Genomic DNA, 19,185 nt, shown 5'->3' on the forward strand with positions numbered 1-19,185 from the left:
AATTTTTTTTAGATAAAAAATTTTGTTTATAATAATTAACATTTTCTGATAAAGAAAATATGGATTATTGCTAAAAAAACATTTTCAACATAAAAAAATGAATAAAAAGTGAAACAGTCATCCTTAAATTAATTTTTAGCAAAAATGACAAATTCAATTATTCTGAGCAGAATGAAAAAAAAATCGCAGCGTTTTGAAATTTTTAGGGTTTTTTGGGAATACTTTGAGGTTGAAAAGTTACAGTCAATATCCTTAGTCTATCCATTATTATGCCAAGTTAAGCGAATATCCCTAATTACGCAATTTTTAACCTTTCTTTCAATCAACTTTTTGGTACTAAAAAAATTTTTTTAACAAAAACCAATAACTAGGACTTGTAGAGAATACCTTGCAGTTTTTAAAACTCTCCTTTCATTTTCTGTACGATCATTATTTCCCGAGTTATGGATTACCAAAGTCGAATGACTTTTTTGCTTTGAATGACGATAGCGAAAATAAAACTGATAACTCAGCGAAAAATCATCGTACAGGGCTCAAAAAAGGTCAAATTATAGAGAATTAAATTATCTACAACAGCTTTATGATGGAATCACTAGAAAAATTTTATGGAAGTTTGTGGACCTTTTTAAAGGCAAGAAAAAATTTGGAAAAATTTTTTCCGACGGTTTTCTTATTGATTACTCAAAAACTGTTGATGCTAAAAAATTTCGAATTCAAGATCTGAAAATTAGAAGTTTGAAGCTTTAATTTGTTTTTTTTTTTATTTTTCTCTACGACCATTTTTCTTCGAATTACAGCCTTTTGAAAATCACCTAAAAATTTGGAATTTTTAAAATATCCCTTAATTTCTGTGACTAGTGTATTTATTTTGTGATGTGAATTTGGTAAAAAATGAATGTAGTCCAAATACATGTAATATTAAATAAAAATAGTAATATGTAAGGTAGCTCTAGTACGCGACACCAAATTTTGTTTTTCGCGCCACTTGTGAAGAAATGGCATTGCGTTTGCCGAGGCGCTCGAGTCACCTAATCCGCGACAGCGATTGGGCCTTCCGCCCACGTGATATATTGTACTACGCCTTATTGGCGTAACAGCAGTTTCGTGCACACTATTGGTCGATTGATGCGACACCTAGCTGTGCAGACGACAAGGAAGGAGAAGAAGAGCGCGCGGAGAAAAAACACTCTCTCGGTGTACGGCTGTACGCAAAAAAGACGAGATGTACGCGAGTGTTCGTGCTACCAAATAAAACCAGTATTTTCATTAACTGTGAATTAGTGCTTTCTTCTGCTACGTCGTGGTTGTGTCCAATTCCCTATTCCCCAAGCTATCTATCCTGACATTAAAACCCCGTTACGAGAGTTTTTCTACTCAATCTCCCTCTCGAACGTTCCAGATCTTTCCTTTGGCTTTCCGCGGTTCTTTTAAAATCAGTACCCCCGCCTTACAGCCACGAAATTCAGAAGTGGGATGAAGAAATATAGTTTACAAACCACGTAGCAGTTTGTGCCGTCGTACTAATCATATTCGTTTCGCGAATTCGTAACTTCGCTCAAGTTATAGTCTCTCCGCCATATTGGCTCGTTCGCGCGTGTTGTCTTCGTGCTCCCGCGTTTAGTTCTTCCGCCATTTTGAGTGTGTGCTGGAATTTTCCATAGTCAACGGTTTTTCTTTCTACTGCCGTACTTTTGTTTTACTGTTTGCCGTCGATGTGAACTCGTCGGTGATACCACGTAATAATGGAGTCATTGCGTGTTAAATTAAATAAGTTCTCGCTTTCTGAACTTAAAGAAGAGCTCAAGAAATATGACCTTCCCGAGAAAAATTCTAAGGAAGAGTGTGTTGATGCGATCATGTCGCATTTTGCAGGCTATCAAGGCCCGACGGATAATACATCCGAGTGGAAAAGTATCCAAGGAGACGAGGAAGATCGTCTGTTACAAGAAGGTACTGTACCCGCCGATTCTCAAATACCTCAAGTAGTGATGCGTCATATGATGCAACAAATTGCATTCCTCACGGAACGTGTTTCTCAGCTGTCAACGTTGAACGTAAACCCGACTCAGAATACATCGTCAGATTTGCGTAATCCACTGGCTACGACGAGGAATATCAGTGTCGAGGATCATCAATCACAGTTCTTGTCTGGACATTCAAATGCTTATCGACCTGAGTTTGCAACCGTGCCCCCTGCGCAAGCTGTCTCTCTTCTGGCTTCGCAGATTCCTCATTTTCACGGCTCAGAAGATGATGATGTTGAGCTCTGGCTCAATAAAATTGAAAGGATTGCTACAGTACATGGCGCTAGCAGTAACATCAAATTGTTAGCCGCTACAACCAAGCTGCAAAAAACTGCAAAAGAATGATTCGAGCTAGATGTCGAACTTGTGAATGAATCGTGGGATATTTTTAAAGCTGCCATCGCCCAACGATTTAGACGAAGACTCTCGTATCAAGAGACAATGCAGAAAGTTGAGTCTAGAAAATGGAACTACTCAAAGGAGAGCTTCCAGGACTACGTTACACATAAGATGAAGCTGTTACTCCCTCTTAGACTGCCACCTAGGGAGATAATTCAGTTTCTCATCAGTGGCATTACTAATTTTGTCATTCGGAGCACCGCTGCTTCTCTGAATGTAAACACAGTGGATGAATTCCTAGACAGGATGCATTTTACCATAAAAGCCGCAGGCGCAACGCCAAAACGTTCATCACCTGTTTTGCCAAAAAAGGACAAGTCACGAGACTCCAAGGACTTGCATAATACCAAGGACTCTTCTCAAAAGAAACCATCTTCACCAGTGCTCTCGAAGGATGTGGTGTGTGCCTATTGCAAGGCAAAGGGACATGTTAAATCAGACTGTTACAAGTTGAAGCGCAAAGAGCAGTCTACATCTACGTTAGTGCCCGCTGGTTCACCCTCTCCGGTAGCTGCCGCTGCAGAACTCAAGGCGTCCAGTCCGTCTGCTTCTTCCCAGGAGGATTCACCATTGGTTGGCTGTGTTGATGCAGATTCCCAACGTCAACTCCGGTTAAGTGATCAGATCGTTGAAATTAATTCTTTGAACGGTGTACCGTGTAGTTTACATGCATTGTTAGACACCGGAAGTCCCGTTTCATTTATTCGTGAGTCAATTTATAAGATTTTCTTTGGACAAAACGTTTGTTACAATAGCGCTAACGCTAAGAAATTTCGTACTTTGAACGATTCCAAAATTGAAGTAGTTGATAGTAAAAAGACTCTAGTTGGCTTATCTTCCTCACCGGGGTCATTGTTTCATGTTGATTTTCAAATAATTCAAAATGATAATTGGCCTACACATGTTGTTTTAGGACGTGATTTTTTGAGCTCCAACAAATTAACGCTTGTTTTTAGTCCTTCCGACTTAAAATCGCGTGAGTGTTTAAAACTGATTAATGAAGTAGCTTCCGCCGAAATTTATGAGGAAGATGAGGAAGATCAGTCAATAGTAACGCCCAACAGTGTCAAAACTGATTGCGGTCCAGAAGTAGATTTAAAATTCTGTAATTTAATTAACGAAATTAATTCTGCTCCGGTAGAAAAGGTTTGTGACAATTATAATGTTTCGATCTCTCTTAAGGACACTTCGACGTATGCTTTTGCACCCCGTCGCTTTGCGTACAAAGAAAGGAACGATCTGCGCGAAGTTATTGACGATTTATTGTCAAGAAATATTATTAAAATAAGTACTTCCCCCTACTGTGCTCGAGTGGTGCCCGTGCGCAAGAGGAATGGTCAACTCCGACTCTGTGTTGACTTAAGACCGTTGAACGCTCGAGTTATCAAACAAAAGTACCCGTTTCCCCTAATAGAGGATTGTCTTGCACGATTAGGAGGCAAAAGGATTTTCACTTTGTTGGATTTAAAGGATGGTTTCCATCACATTGACATTCATCCAAATTCTACTAAATACTTTGCTTTTGCGACCCCAGATGGTCAGTATGAATACCTTAAACTCCCTTTTGGTTATTCAGAAGCTCCAGCCGAATTTCAAAAAAGGCTAATTCAGATCCTCCATCCTCTAATTCGCCAAGACAAGCTTCTAGTTTACATCGATGACATTTTGATAGCCACGAATAATGTGGATGAAAATCTGGAAATTTTGTATCAGACCATGCTTCTATTGAAACAATATTCTTTTGAATTGAATTTTTGAAAATGTATTTTTTTAAAACAAAGTATTGAATATCTAGGTTATATGATTTCAGAGCAAGGAATTACTTTAAGCAATAGGCATGTAGAAGCCGTAAAACGGTTTCCGATTCCTACAGATGTACATAAACTTCAACGTTTCTTAGGGCTAGTTAGTTTCTTCAGACGTTTCATACCTAATTTTGCCACAATTGCAAAACCCTTGTATTCATTACTCAAAAAGTCTGTTCCCTTTAACTTTGTTCAAAATTGTTTAAATGCCTTTGATGCTTTGAAAAAGTCTTTGCTTTCTTTTCCTGTTTTAAGGTTATATAATCCAAAAGCTCACACGGAACTCCATACGGATGCGAGTTCAATTGCTATTGCTGCAATCCTATTGCAAAAGCAGGATACAGGTTTTCTGGCCCCAATTGCATACTTTAGTCAGGCCACCAATGATGCCGAAAGTCGGTACCATTCATTCGATCTTGAAATGCTCGCAGTAGTAAAGTCAATTGAAAGGTTTCACATCTATCTATACGGTATAGATTTCACAGTCATTACCGACTGTTATGCAATTGTTTACGCTTTGAATAAAGCTAATCTAAATCCACGTATTGTTCGGTGGTCGATCCGCCTGCAGAATTACACATTCAAAATTGTTCATCGACAAGGTGAAAAGATGGCGCATGTCGATGCTTTGAGTAGAGTCGCTGCTCCCATTGATTCGATGCCATTAGAAAAGGAATTAGAGTATCGCCAATTGGCTGATGCTAACATCGAAGTTCTTGCTAAACGTTTAGAAAATAGCGAACATGAAAAATTTGAATTGCTAGATGGTCTAGTATATAGAAAATTTTCAGACCGGCCTCGTTTTTACGTTCCCGACTCAATGGTTCAAACACTATTGCGCGTTTATCACGAAGATAATGCTCATTGTGGTGTAGAAAAAACACTTCAAGGTTTAATGGTCAATTATTGGTTTCCGTCGATGCGGAAAAAGGTTCAGCAATACATTGAGAATTGTTTAACTTGTTTGATTTCAAATACTTCCTCTCACACAAAGGAAGGCGAAATTCAAATCTATGATACGCCTAAAGTTCCGATGCATACTTTACATGCTGATCATTTTGGACCGTTACAAGTGTCAACATCCGGTCATAAACACATTTTACTTTTGATTGATGCCTTTACCAGATTCACATGGTTGTTCCCGGTAAAGTCCACAACTTCCAAAGAAACAATTAAAAATTTAACGTTAGTTTTCAATACTTTTGGAAATCCAATTGAACTTGTTTCTGATCGAGGAACTGCTTACACCTCATTCGAATTTAAAGAATTCCTAGAAAAGCGTAGTATTAAACATAGGTTGATTGCTGTTGCTGCGCCATGGTCAAACGGCATTTGTGAACGCGTTAACAGATTTTTGAAATCTTCGCTGCGTAAGTTGATTAACGATCAAAAAACATGGTCAGATAAAGTCGAACAGATTCAGAATATCATTAATAATACCTTTCATTCATCTATCAGAAACTCGCCGTCCATGTTACTTCTCGGATATGAGATGAGAAATCAGATTGATTCTCCATTAATTCAAGTTTTAAATGACATTTCAAAATCGACCTTGTCTAACCAGGATTTGTATGATCTCCGTGATAAGAATCGGGATATAGCGTGCCAAGCTTCCGACAAGCTTAAAAATTATAACAAGTTGTATTATGATAAACGTCACAAATCTCCGTCAGTTTATCGAGAAGGAGATTATGTATTTATTCAGGACTCCTCTGTAAAACCAGGAGAAGAGAAGAAATTCAAGGCACCATATAAAGGTCCTTATTTAATTCGTAAGGTTTTAAATAAAAACAGATACGTCGTTACGGACATACCAGGTTTCAATAATGCGCAGAAGCCGTATAATTCAATTTTGTCCCCAGATAGGATAAAACCCTGGGTAAAACCTATTGTTAATTAAATACGTAAAATGATAATTCCAAATCCACGTTATAATCATCACTCAAATCATTTATAAAATAATTCTATTGGTTTTCTTTTAAGTATATTTTTATTAGTTTTTAAGCATATGCGTATAATACTCTTTTCTTGTATTTTGACAGCTCGTACTTGTGTAATCTTAGTATTTAGTTGCGAACCGTCCACTTGGTAATAATTTGTAGTGTTTATTCTTTAAGGTTCAATTTATTTTTAAAAGTCTTATTTGTAGTTTCTCTCAGTGATTATCTGCAGTGTTCGGGTCGAACAGCCAATGCAGGCTGGCCGAGCTGTAAGGTAGCTCTAGTACGCGACACCAAATTTTGTTTTTCGCGCCACTTGTGAAGAAATGGCATTGCGTTTGCCGAGGCGCTCGAGTCACCTAATCCGCGACAGCGATTGGGCCTTCCGCCCACGTGATATATTGTATTACGCCTTATTGGCGTAACAGCAGTTTCGTGCACACTATTGGTCGATTGATGCGACACCTAGCTGTGCAGACGACAAGGAAGGAGAAGAAGAGCGCGCGGAGAAAAAACACTCTCTCGGTGTACGGCTGTACGCAAAAAAGACGAGATGTACGCGAGTGTTCGTGCTACCAAATAAAACCAGTATTTTCATTAACTGTGAATTAGTGCTTTCTTCTGCTACGTCGTGGTTGTGTCCAATTCCCTATTCCCCAAGCTATCTATCCTGACATTAAAACCCCGTTACGAGAGTTTTTCTACTCAATCTCCCTCTCGAACGTTCCAGATCTTTCTTTTGGCTTTCCGCGGTTCTTTTAAAATCAGTACCCCCGCCTTACAAATATTTATTAGAAAAACATAATTATTATGGAATTGTTCGATTAAAAAAATATTAATTACCAAAAAATTTATTAAAAAATAATTGTTTAATCTATTAAAGCCCATGCCTAACACAACCGTAATAACACAAAACTAATTATGAGATGTATATCATGAGTTAAAAAAAGTTTTTCTTACTGCAAAACTTAATTGTTTAAACATTAATTGCTTAAACAAATTATTAATAAATATTATGTTTGAAAAATTGACATATGGAAACTTTTTAACAATTTGTTTATAAGAATTTTACGCGTAAACATAGCATCGAATCAAAAAATTACAAATACAAAAGTTTTTTATTTTTTAACGTAGAATAGAATAGCACTTTTAATTTTTCAAATATAACATTTTTTAACAATTTGTTCAAACAATTATTGCTTAAACAATTCAATTTTGCCAAAAGAAAAAACACAGGTAACTTTTTTTTCACACTGAACCAAAACTGTACATAAATTCCAATGAAATATTTATTCTACTAATGAAAAATTTATTAAAATTGGTCTAATAAATTATTTTATTATCATGATGTTTTATTTATTGTAATAAAGAATAATTCATTATATTAATAAATTTATGTATGACTAATGAAAATGTTTAATGTAATATTTATACTATTAACAAAATGTTCATTGTATCAATGAATTTTAGTCAATAAACGTCATACATTGATACCATGAAGAATATTTTTTTCAGTGCACCTATTCTATGAATTCCGTAGTTAGTTTAGTGTTATCACGACTGTGTTAGACATGGGCCTTAATAGGTTAATTTGTAATGCTACGATGAAGCGTCGGTGAAGCGTCACATCGCCTACCTGCTTTTCTGTATAGTTTATGTTTTTATATATAAATTGTAATATATATAAGTACTGTATGCGTAAATGATACTTAATGAACAAAAAATAACTTTTATTTACTTCAAATTTGGAACTTTTCCTTTTTTTGTTACATTTCCTACACACTGGGTAACGCTAACCAACACATACACTTTTGATGCTCCTACTTCTGATGTTTTCGGAACACTAACAACGCCCAAAGAGGAGTAAGCAGAGCACAATTCTAACTTTTTTCTCCCTTCAGTCCCAGGGCCTCCTTACTAAATATTTTTAAGTAGCAGGCGTTTCAAAATCGCCCTGGGTTACCGTAACCCAGTGTGTAGGCAGAGGGTTAATCAAAATGTAAAAATAAATAAAAGAAAATTTAAATACAAGAAAAATTTCAAAAATTAAAAGAAAATAATGTACAAAAAATTAAGGACTTCCCTTTCCGGTGACTTAGTAGATGGCAGGTGTGAGAGAAGTGTACTGATATGTGTTGGAATGAGGTAGTTAAGTGGGAAGGAGGGAATGGTAGAAGAGCAGAGGAGAGAACTAGGGCGAAGGATAGATGTGGATGAGGGAAAGTTTTTTGAGAAAAGATGTTATATATACAGGGTAAGAATTGAAGGAAAAGAGAAACGTCGGTTGAAAAGTTTAGAGTGGACGCGGAGTATAAAGAAGGCATAGAGAGAAGAGCATGCGAGCGAGGTGAATAGGTAGGACGAAAGCAGCGCCGTGAGTAGATGGACGGAAAAGCGTGAGGTAGGCGGGTGTGTTAGTCAGGATAGGAGAGTGATAGTTAGTCGGAATAGGGATAGAGAGACATGGAGGCAGTGAAGGATAAAGAGGTGGAGAGGAAGGGAGAGGAGGTTATGAAAAGAGAGAGGCCATCAAAGGTTTTGGAAAGGCTCGTAAGGGAAAGGCCGAATAGTATGAGTGTAGAGGAGCTATTTAACAAGTAAAATGGAAGGATAGGAAGCAGGAATAGTGCCGGGATATTTGGTAGGTGAGGTGCCGTAAAGGGACAAGTTAGAAGGGGGATGGGGAGTAAATATAAATGGATGATTGTGGAGATGTGGAGTAAAAGATATGGTGCGGTAGAAACGGAGATCCATTGATGAAATATAAATTAATTAAAAAATTTAATTCTTTAATTAAGAAACAACAAAATATATATAAAAACTTTTTTAACAACAAAAAAAGATGATTAATTAACATAAACAAATCCCTGACAAGATTCTTGACTTTCTCAGTTTAGGGGAAAAATTTAGTTTACCGATTAATCAGTCCGACAAGAAAGACCCTCTTAAATAGTTCTTGAAACTATCAAAAGCGTTGAGACTAACACACATAAATTCTATCCTAAAGCTATCGATGATATTAGAAATGTGTTTGCTGATTCTCTTCACTCGTTTTTAAACAAATAAAAACACACAACATATATAAATAGATATTTATTAAATGCGTATAATGACTAGAAACGATTTTTAAATGTTAACAATGATATCCTTGTTACAAAAGCCGATACAGTTCAGACTACGGTAATCATAGACAAACGTGAATACATTAACAAAATGAAAACTCTCCTTAATGATAAAACTACTTATCGTATTTTGAAAGAAGACCGATAAATCAACTTACTTCCAAAATTAACAGCTTTATCAAATGTTGGCGTGACAATGATATTATTGACTTCCAAACTTACAAGTTTCTCAATACTACCAATGGTAATTTGCCTCGTTACTACGGTTTGCCAAAAATACACAAAGATGGTTTTCCTTTCAGAATCATTGTTTCGGCAATCGATAGCCCCGTCCATATAATTTAGCCAGATTTTTACATGACACCCTACAACATTCTGTAAAAAGACCAGAATCATTTATACGTGACAGCTGGTCGTTTGTCAAAGCTACCAAGAATTTTACCATAAGTTCTACAGTTAGAATCGTTAGTGTCGTTAGATGTCGAGTCACTTTCCACCAACATTCCGAAAGAACTCGTCTTCAAGGCCATAACCAAACGGTGGATCCTTATTCCTGAAACCACAAAATTAAGTTTGGCTCAACTTTTACATGCAATTGACCTCATTTTGAATTGCACGAACTTTAGTTTTGATGGACAACACTACGGGCAAATTTTCGGCAGTCCTATGGGATCACCGGTGTCTCCCATTTTAGCGGATTTAGTTCTGGATGATCGTGAGGATAAATGTTTAATAAATTGAGTTTCCGACCTATGGCGTTTTTTTAGATATGTGGATGACATTTTCGCGATACTGCCGAACACGTAAATAAACCGCGTCCTTGATGTGTTCAATAATTTAATGGATTTGCGAATTTTTAATAAAATTCTTACATGCTTCGGGAGATTTGAGAAACAATTATGATAGCGTAACGTGTTTAAAATCATATTTCCTTGTACATGATTAATACCACTTTCTATAAAACACGTTGCAAGTTTTTCGATGAATGTACCCTAAGAGTTGACGGAAAATCAGCAGAAAGTCGACTTTTAGAAGTCAGCTTTCAGTCGACTTTTAAAATGACGAAAAGTCAACGAAAAGTCGACTTTTATAAGTCAATTTTAGTACTTTCAATCAATCATTCAAAATAATGTACTATCCAGTGCTATTGCTCTATCTGCGTCCTTGATCATTAGACGTAAAAGATTTTGTGTTTGGGCCGACAAGAAAAAAAGGATCGACATCGTTACTAATCCATCAGAAAACGAAACGTCTGCCAAATTATATAATATTTATTGAGTTATCGTAAATCGCAGATGATTTAGGAAAAGAATATCACCACCATAATAATTTGTTTGAAACAGGAGGTTCAGAATCGCAATGATAAAGCAGCAAAGTACATCTATTTCTCTGATCAAAAAGTTTCAATAATTCCCGAAAACTTTTCCTCATATTTGACAGGACGAGTTAAACATCTACTCATAACCTTGAAAATATACTTCCATCCAAAATTTCTGCGTTTTCGATCTGGGGCTCTATTCTGTACCGGCTACCGACAACTATATCGGTGCATGTCGTTGTGCAGGCTTTTTGCCATATAAAATATCTACGCAACGACACCGATAGTTGTCGGTAGGCAGTACAGAATAGATCCCCTGCATAGAAAGTGACTAAAATCTGACGTTTAAAGTTGACGGAAAGTCAACTTTTCGTTATGACGGGAAGTCGACTTTTAGTCGATGTTTTTTGGGTCATTCGCCGATTATAAGTCGACTTAAAGTCGACTTTTGTCCTTAAAAAAGTCGACTTCAGGCCAAGTCAAGTTTCGATGAAGTCGACTTTAAGTCGACTTTTTGCTCTTAGGGTAGATGCATAGTCTACGTTATTTTCATATTCGTTGTACCAGGTATGTAAATATGAAACCGGAATTTTTGTATAGAAAATACACGTTTATTGTATGAAAATGATAAAAAATATTTTATTCGAAGTATTGCCCATCGCTAGCTATACATTTTTCCCATCTTTCTGACAATTTGTGGATGCCACGCCAAAAAAACTGTTCTTCTTTTGAGGCAAATCGGTCATCGATCCATTTTCGTATATTTTCACTTTGTATTCCCTTTTTTGATATTCTGGTCGTTTTTCACGCAAAGCTTGATTCAAATCGATCATTTGTTGTCGAGAGCGTTCAGTATTAACGGTTTCGCCAGGTTTTAGCAGCTCATAATAGATCACACTTTTCTGATCCCACCAAACACAGAGCATTGTCTTCCGTCCATAGCAATTTGGCCTTGCAGTCGATGTGGGTGGTTTGCCTGGAATTACCCATGATCTTTTACGATTAGGATTCTCAAAATATATCCACTTTTCATCGCCAGTCTCAATTCGATGGAGAAATGACTTTTTTTTGTATCTGGCAAGCAGCATTTCGCAAGTGGTTTTTCGGTTTTCTTGCTGTCTTTCATTTAGTTCATGTGAAACTCATGTTCTCATCTTCTGGATCTTTCTCATGGTTTTCAAACATATAGAGACGGCTTCTCGTGTCACATTTAATTCATCCGCGAGTTATCGTTGCGTTTGAGTGTCATCCTTATCCAATGCTTGCAATTCGCTTCGAACTTTCTCGGTAGTCTTCCACGTTCTTTGTTTCTCACGTCAAAATCACTTTTGAATTTTTTAAACCACTCAAAGCACTGTGATTTACCGAGAGCATGCTCACCGTAAGCTTCAACAAGCATTCGATGCGATTCTGCAGCAGTTTTCTTCAAATGGTAACAAAAAATCGATGCTGTCCGTAAATCGTAGTTTCCAGGCACAAAATTCGACATGTTCAACGCTATTAAAAACTATGCTGTTGTATGATACTTGTATTGTTGTAAGTTGAAAATCTTTATCAGATGTCACAAGAAGAAAATGGCGCCAATGATGCGGTTTGACGGTAACTACATAGGCCGTAAATTTTGATATCGCCGATTCCGCCGCCGTCACTATTGAAATTTTCGGCGTACGCCGCCGCCGCCGCTAAAAATTAATATTGCGCGCTGAATTTATGCCTACTCTACAATGTATGTTTTCTTATTTTTCTCTAACAATAAGATCAACTGTGATTGGCTAGATTTCTTACCTAGACCAAAGACTAACAACTTATTGTAGACGAGGCTTAAGTCTCGTCTACAGAAGTCGCAAGCAGCCAGTTGTGACTTGCGACAGCCAAGGATTGTCGAGCTTTAACTAGAAACTAGGTGCTCATTAGCTGTCGCAAGTCGCAATTGGCTGCTGGCGATTTCTGTAAACAAGGCTTAAGGGTTATTGTATTTTCTACAGTCTTTGGATGAACATGTGTGGACATGTTCTTGATTGGAATTTTTAAATGTGGCTGACACAATCGGCCGATTTTTTGTTATCTCCATTCAACTTTTACGTTCTACATTTTTGTGCTTTATATCGTTTTTATCTCGTTTTTGTCTTGCGGATGTATTGTCCCAGTATTCTTTTTTTTATCCCTTGGTCGTTGGTCCCTTGGCTCTAGTTGGCCCCCAGTTTCCTGTGAAAGAGACGGATGCTATAATATATTAAAGAAGAAGAAGAAGATTGAATTTTCACGATTTGTATTATTATTAAACTACAACTTTGTGACTAAAGAAGAAAATGTCTACAAAAAAGAAAGTTAATGAGTCAGATCAAATTAATAATGAACTGGAAGAAAATAGAAATCTTGTAGTGAGTATTGAGAATACCACTTGTACTCGAAGTGTCGCCAGAGAACATTTTGGCATGCTTAAAGATGATGAAAAATATATTGTAGTTGATAAATTCCGCGTATATTGTAAAATATGTTTTATGGATCTTGATGGACGAAAAATATATAGATACAAAGAAAGTGGAAATTTACTGGCCCATTTGACAGAAAAACATAACATCAAATCAACACATTTGTCAAATAAAAAAGCCAATATTAGAAGATTCTTTCAATCTCATTTACAAGCTAATAAATCGTCCACATCTTCGAAAAATATTAACAAAAAAAAGAACTAAGTGACAGCATAATTATCTGGTTTTGTAGAGATCTCATCCCATTTTTAAAACTTTAAAAGATGGACTAAAAGATTTTTTAACAATACATGGTGTTATACGAAATGAATCTGATCTGCCACACCCAAGTACATTATCTCGCAATTCGCTCTCAAGAGTACTTAATGACTGCGTACTTGCTGTAAAAGCAAAAATAAATGAAGATAACCCAAATGCAATCGTACTAACCGTGGATGCATGTACTGACAATTATTGTTATATTCCATATATGACTTTCACTTTACATTGGATATCGCCCACAGAAATGCAGTTGGAGTCATGTACGCTACAAACAAGCTTCTTACCACATACACACACATACTGCAAATAACATTATTGCAGTATTGAAAAAAGCACTAACACAATTTAACTTAAACGATAAAGTTATAACTCTTGTAACTGATGGAGGAACAAATATGATAAAAGCCGCAAGAGATATGAAATATGACAGGGTACCTTGTATTGCACACGGACTTCACAATCTAGTGACAGTAGACACTCTTTCTAAATTACCAGAAGTTCATGGTCTTATAATTAAAGCTAGAAGTATTATATTATAAAAATTCTTGCTTTCAAAACCTTCGATATTGAAAAAACAAAAGAATTATCTGAGCAAGAGGACATTAATAGGATATTCGATGCTGAGAATCTAGAAGAGATTTTAGAAGCTGATGTAAGATTTAATTTTATACTTTCCCAAAGTAATGAGCATTTATATGCGCAGAGTTGTTTTGCATTTGCGATATTTTCGACAGGACTACATAAAGATGTATCAACCAGATGGAATAATACATTAGAGATGTTGTCAAGTTTACTTAAAAATAAAGGTAAACTAAGAGTTATGTGCAATACAAAATTTGTATCTAATTTGAATATAATTACATAAAATATTACTGTAAATTTTTCTATTTTTACTATAAAATTTATATTTAAATTAATAACGTTTTATTAATTACATTTTATTAGTTTTGTGTTAATAAATTTTAATTTAAATATTATTTTTTAAAAGTAATAATACGCTTCTTGGAAATGATTAGACGTTATGATTCAATTCCTACAGACAATGAATGGCAAGAGATGGAAGATATAGCAAACTGTTTAACAAGCATTAAAACAGCAACAGAAATTTTTTCTGGAGTAGAATATCCAACAATCAACCTTGCACTTTTATTTAGGTTTGTAAGATATTTTTGAATGAATATTTTTAAGAAATTCAAAATTAAGGGTAATATTATAAAATGTGTGTTAGTAAATGCATCAAATTCATGCAGCTTTTGTATTTTTACATTATAAATTTATTTTATATAATAAATTTGAAAGGAATTTCTATACCGCTACTTTAATTCCTTCTTTAACCTTTCCAGGGCAGAAATTGAGAGTAACATGTGTATAAATGAAGATGATTCATCTATTGTAAAAGAACTTAAAAATACTATTTTTCAGAATCTAAAAAAGCGATTTCCAATTCACGAAACTTATGTCTGTGTAGCACTTTTAGATCCAACTTTTCAAAATGTTAAAGGTGTTACAGAATATCTCGCAGAGAAATAACAATCTTCTGAGGAATTTTTAATGCCCAGATAGCACACGGATGTTTTTAGGTTATATATAATATATAGTTAACTTATATTTTTATAAATAAATATAAGGTTTTACAATTTTTTAGAATCATTTTTACATATGCGCGCGAAATAGCATGTAGAATAACTTATTAAAAAAACTGTTTTTGCGCCGTTCGGATAAAATAAAATAAAAAAATTATTTAATTTCATCTTTTATAATTTTTTAGTATTGTTAATATGCCATATTGTTTCAATAAGTACAGACATCCAATCTGACTTTGAAGTCAACATTTTTACACATTTGATTTTGCAATACATTTTAGAAATACGTACGGTATTCAAAAATTTCTCACTTGCTATATTAATTTACCCGTCTTTTTCAAAAATTACTGTACGTCCAGAATGTCCCTGAATACTATTTTAGGATGTCCTGAGGACTCTCTTAGGACGTCCTAAGGACTGTCTTAGGATATCCTGAGGATTGTTTTAGAATGTCCTGAGGATGTCCTGAGGACTTTCAGGATATCATATTCTTAGAATATTCTGTGCTATCTAAAATGTCTGGTATTTATACAGTCATTATATTGAAGTTTATCTTCAGACATTTTGTAGCTAATGAAACTCTTTATACAATATTTTAAGAATAACGTTTTCAGCTAGAATACATATATCCTCAGGACATCCCAAGGATGTCCTCAAGACATGAGTAAAATTTTAATTTATATTAATACTATTACAGAATCTAACATTTTAAACTTACTTTAGAAGTCAAATTTATACATAAAATATTTATATAAAATATTTACAATAATACAACTATTATATCCTAACAAGATCCCAGAACATCCCGGGACATATTCTGGATGATCCTGAGGACGTCCTGTGCTATCTGGGTACATGATCCATAAAATGGTTCCTTTGAATATTAGGAATGAAGAGGTTAGCTTGTTTTTTCATATTATTTATTTACTAAGCAACGTTTTAAAGTAAATAGTGTTTAAATAATATTTTTGTTACTGAAACTTTAAGTGATATTGTTATATTGTTGGATAAAATAAGACATATACCCAATGAACAATATGTTGTCAAAAAGATCTCTGAAAAATACTTTGTTTCTGAAAATGATAACATAAAGAGACTTTTAAAAGATAACATAATGATGTCAGAATGTTAACCAATGCGCCGTTTTTTGAGAACAGAAGAATATCATAAAACTGATATTTAAAAGATTTCTTAAATCGGATATTTTTAAATTGCAACTAGAAATAAGAAGATAAAATAAAGTTTCATTTCTTTAAAATTATTTTTATTAACAGTACATACTAAATTTAGGACAAATTTTTATTAATTAATTAACTTTAAATTATATTATTTTATTTTATTCTTACTTGTCGCTGGTAGGCTTTTTGAACCAGGGTCCTTAGGATTACAAACCTTGTACTCTATCTGCTATGCCAATTTGACTAATCGATATGAATACTTGTTATTGTCTACATATATCTATATGTTATAAACTGACGCAATTATATTATTTTTTATAAAAGCAAGTAAATTTTGCAAAACATTAAAAATAAATAGAATTTATTTATTTATTTATTTATTTTATTGTTAAATTTACCTTTTTCCATAACCTTAATAATTTGATGGAAATTGTGATCTATTTGGAAACTAATACTTTAAATATATTATATTTAAAAAATATTAAAAAATAAAAAATAAAAAATAATATTACAAAAATATTACGTAAATATTACAGTAATACATTTGTGATATATTACCATTATATGTAATCCATTTCGACGGACATTTTAATACTGTAGTAATACTTTTGTAATATTTCTGCAATATTTATACTATATTTTACAGTAATATTGTAATGAAAAAATAATATTTCTGTAATGTTACCGTAATATTCCGTACTATGTGAGTTATTCTTATATCTTTAAGGGTCAGTTTTATCATCTCCGGTTTTACCATCTTAACCGACCGATTATTTCATCGGAATTGACCAATCGCATTTGTTAATTTTACTTAACGACAAATACGGTTGGTTAAGGAATAATCCAAGGTTCCAATGGAATAATCGGTTGGTTAAGGTAATCGAAGATGGTGAAACCGGCCTTAACGCCTTTTTCTCGAGACTGTCTAAAACGAGTGAGTCCCAGATGCGCACAGTAATAAACGGACACAGTCGCGAACCCATGTAGTGCAGAGAATGCTTTGCACACACACACACACACACACACACACACACACACACACACACACACACACACACACACACACACACACACACACACACACACAGGAGGGGGGGTGCAAGAGGGCTTCGCCCTCCCCCCGTCCCGCACACACCCCGTCGGTAGGGATGCCCTGAGAAGTTGCAACTATGTGGTAAGTTCGTGCGCATTTGGTCCGTGCGCATTTGGTCCGTGTGCATTTGGTCCGTGCGCATTTGGTATGTGTTCGTTTGTTACTGTGTCCGTTTGTTACTGTGTCCGTTTAATACTGTGTCCGTTTAATACTGTGTCCGTTTATTACTGTGTCCGTTTTGTCTGTGCGCATTTGGTCTGTGCGCATTTGGTCTGTGTCCGTTTGTTACTGTGTCTGTTTATTACTGTGTCCGTTTTGTCTGTGCGCATTTGGTCTGTGTCCGTTTGTTACTGTGTCCGTTTGGTCTGTGTCCGTTTTGCACTGTGTCCGTTTGTTACTGTGTCCGTTTGGTATGTGTCTGTTTGTTACTGTGTCCGTTTCACTCAGCCTGCTGTGTCCGTTTATTACTGTGCGCATCTGGGACGCTCCCTCTAAAACCATCATTAAACAAAGCAATAAGTACAAACCAATAATAACTAATAATATTACTAATCTATTATTTATGTATATTATTAAGAAAAAAGTTACAAAAGACGATTTTGTAATTAATCGGCTAGCTTATTGGTATGATATTTCACGTTGATTATCCATCGCTAATACGAATAGTTATCCCAATATTAAGCTTAATAATTTTGATACAATGTTTCTTATCAAACCTTTAATTTCAGTAACAATTTCAAATAATATCATTAACAAAACATTGTTAATTTATATACGAATAAATTAATTATATTATTGAAATTATAGTTTTTAAACGTATAAAGTTTTGTATGTAATATGTGCTGCACTAGGTCCAACGGCAAACAAATCCGACAAGGCTTGCCACTTTTATGCTTCAACACATTTGGCTATCTGGGATTATATTATTTATGACAAGCCTTGTCAGCAAAAGCTAAGCTTTTTGGGAACACACCTTGTTGCAATTTTGCTGCAAAGGTTTGCTCGAGTTTGTTGAAAACTTTGCACAAAATTTGCGTCATTTTCTAGCTGGAAGTGTATTTAATAACTCGGTGTATACATGTGTATGTGTATGTACACACACACACACACACACACACACACACACACACACACACACACACACACGCGCGCGCGCGCGCGCGACATACACATATACAAATAATATATAATTATAATATTTTATTTGGAATATTTGTTCTTTTGTAAAATTTTATATAGGTATTTAATTTTATATAAATCCCTGCATAAAACATCAGATTGAAAAGAATTAAAAAATATTGACATTTCGTAAAAAGTAGAATTCAACAAAATTCAGAAGGTATTTAATTGAACATTGCTATTGAAAGTTAGCAAACCCCCCAGGTAGCAAGCCTACGTCATTTTGACGTCCCAAAATGGTCATATCTGGTCATATGTCGTCAAAATAACCATTTTTTTACATGACCTAAAATTGACGTCATGATGTGACGTCATTTCGCAGTCATATTTCAGTCATGATCTAACGATTATTTTCCCAGACAGCACGCATCCAAAATCGGGACATAAAGATGTCATTAAGACGTATTTTAAACACGGTTTAAAGCAGTGTCTACAATGAGATTTAAGGCGTAAGGCATAACCCTTACGAAAAAAACACTAAAAATAACACTTAAAAAAATACTCAAGTTGAGTATAATTTGGGACAAGGGGTAAACACTCAATTTAGTGTAAACACTCAACTTGAGTGTTCGCTCTTTAATTTATTTTTAATTAGAGTGTTATTACTCTCAACTTGAATGTTCACCATCTAATTGAGTGTTAATTTCAATGTTAATCCTAAATTTAAGAATAACACTGAAATTAACACTCAATTAGATGGCAAACATCAAAGTTGAAAGTAATACTCAAATTAATACTCAAAGCCAGCTGAACACTCTATAGTTGAATGTTTATTTTAGATATTCGTTTTG

General features: G+C 34.8%; 1 protein-coding gene and 1 long non-coding RNA gene across 8 annotated transcripts in view; both read left to right on the plus strand.

The window, feature by feature from the left end:
* Window positions 1-19,185, plus strand: part of LOC105832507 (protein TANC2) — a 208,645-nt gene that overhangs the window by 26,238 nt on the left and 163,222 nt on the right. The gene's annotated exons all lie outside the window — the stretch shown is intronic.
* Window positions 12,537-14,615, plus strand: LOC118648904. The gene is made up of 3 exons (XR_004965493.1): window positions 12,537-14,013; window positions 14,096-14,167; window positions 14,401-14,615. It is a non-coding gene; the product is annotated as an uncharacterized LOC118648904 (long non-coding RNA).

Source organism: Monomorium pharaonis, chromosome 1 (genome assembly GCF_013373865.1).
Source record: "Monomorium pharaonis isolate MP-MQ-018 chromosome 1, ASM1337386v2, whole genome shotgun sequence".
Lineage (NCBI taxonomy): Eukaryota > Metazoa > Arthropoda > Insecta > Hymenoptera > Formicidae > Monomorium > Monomorium pharaonis.